Source organism: Elephantulus edwardii, unplaced genomic scaffold (genome assembly GCF_000299155.1).
Source record: "Elephantulus edwardii isolate Elephantulus edwardi_28Jun2011 unplaced genomic scaffold, EleEdw1.0 scaffold00389, whole genome shotgun sequence".
Taxonomy (NCBI): Eukaryota; Metazoa; Chordata; class Mammalia; order Macroscelidea; family Macroscelididae; genus Elephantulus; species Elephantulus edwardii.
The window spans coordinates 1,053,744-1,055,977 of record NW_006400139.1 but is presented as its reverse complement, the minus strand read 5'-3'; the positions used below and the strand labels follow the sequence as shown (position 1 = coordinate 1,055,977).

Genomic DNA, 2,234 nt, shown 5'->3' with positions numbered 1-2,234 from the left:
TGGGTTACTTTTCTTTAAAACTATTCCCGACAATAATAGATTGAGTGCAAATGCTATATATATATAGCAGGCATGTCATACGGATTTAGAATTGAGGTGCCTGAAATGCCTGTTTCAAGTATTTTAACACATTCAACAATCTAATAATGTCTCTATTGTTGTATATATCTAGTTTCTGAGTACTAAGAGGCAGTTTATAAAATGTGTTCTACCTTAAAGAATGTTTAAGGAAGTTTCACAGACTTAAATTTTTTCCTGTTTTTTTTTTTTCTTGCTTATTTTGCAGCCGTTTAGAACACAGAGAGAGGGGAAAAAAATGGATAAAGAAAATTGTTCCTCCGTGACTGAATTCCAACTCTTAGGGATTACTAATAACCCTAAGATCAAGCCTATTGTATTCACCATATTTTTAGTTGTATATATTATTACTCTCATAGCAAATCTCGGGATGATTATTTTAACTAGGGTGGATTCCCAGCTCCAAACACCTATGTACTTTTTTCTAAGCCATCTCTCATTCTGTGACCTCTGCTATTCCACAGCAATTGGACCTAAGATGTTAGTGGACATCTTTGGCAGGAAGAGGTCAATTCATTTCTTTGGCTGTATTTTGCAGTTCTTCACCTTATGTCTCTGTGTGGATTCCGAGAGTCTCCTGCTGGCAGTGATGGCCTTTGATCGATACAAGGCCATCAGCAATCCCTTGCTGTATACAGTGACCATGTCCAGCAGGGTATGATCCATGCTGACGGCAGGAGTTTACCTGGTGGGCACGGTGGACGCTTTGCTACATACAATCTTAACTTTCCGCTTATGTTTTTGTGGGTCAAACGAAATCAACCATTTCTTCTGTGATTTACCTCCACTTTTCCTCCTATCTTGTTCTGATATTCAGGTCAATGAGCTGGTGTTATTCACTGTTTTTGGCTTCATTGAACTGAGTACCATTTCAGGGGTTCTTGTCTCTTACTGTTACATTTTTCTCTCAGTCTTAAAGATTCATTCTGCTGAGGGGAGGTTCAAAGCTGTCTCCACCTGCACCTCTCACTTAACTGTTGTTGCAGTTTTCCAGGGAACTATCCTCTTTATGTATTTCCGGCCCAGCTCTGCCTATTCCCTGGATCAAGACAAAACAACCTCATTGTTTTATACTCTTGTCATTCCAATGTTAAATCCTCTGATTTATAGCCTGCGGAATAAAGATGTGAAAGAGGCTTGGAAAAAACTGAAGCACAAAATGTTACTTTAAATAGGAATGTTGTTGTTCTTGTTGTTAGGTCCATTGAGTCCAGTATGACCTTTAACAAGCTTATGAGCAAATAGATCTGAACCTTGTCCTATCCTGAGTCATCCTCACGCTTCCAGACATATTAGAACCCGTTGCTGTAGTAATCATATAAATCCACCTGCTCGAGGGTCATCCTTTCCTTCCCTGACCTTCTGACTTTCAGAGCATCAAGTCTGTCTCCAAGGAATAGCCCATCCTAGCAATAAGACCAAAGTATGAAAAGCAAAGCCTTTTCATCTTTGCCTCCAGAGAGGACTCTGACTGCACCATCTCCAAAATATATTTGCTTGTTCTTTGGCTGTCCATGCAATGTTCAGTGCTCTTCTCCAACACCACAGTATCAAAGGTATCAATTATTTTTCTGTCATCCTTATGCATTGTTCAGCTCTCAGATACCTAACAAGTGATCAGACAGACCATGGCATGAATCAGACGTAACTTAGTCCTCAAACTGACATCACTACTCCTCAAAATTTGGAGATGTCTCTAACTGCAGACTTTCCTAGTGCAATGCATCTGATTACCTGACTGTTGGTACATAGAGAGTTAATTGTGGATCCAAACAAGATGAAGTTGATGAAGTTGTTGAAGTTGTTGATTTTTTCTCCATATATTATTATGATGCTGTCTCTCAGTCCAGTGGTAAGAATCTTTGTAACTATTCAAAGAATAATTCTACTGAGTAAATAAGGACAAATTATACAAATTGAAAAATATACATATAGTTGTATCACTTTGAATTTTTAAAAATAAATATTCTTTAAAAAGCAATTTTAAAAGAAGTATAATCTTTTCTGTACTATTAAGGTTTCATTCGTGAGTGTGTGTGTGTGTTTGTGAGTGCACGCATGTGTGCATGTGTGTGTGAGAGAGATAGAGGAGAAATAGATAATGTCTCTGCTTTTATATAAAAATTAAAAATACTATAAAAAATTAAAATACTAAT

The 2,234-nt window shown here is 37.4% G+C and overlaps 1 pseudogene; it reads left to right on the top strand.

Moving 5' to 3' along the window:
- The first annotated feature begins 316 nt into the window (after nucleotides 1-316).
- LOC102847053 lies at nucleotides 317-1,249 on the top strand (annotated as a pseudogene).
- Nucleotides 1,250-2,234: the final 985 nt, after the last annotated feature.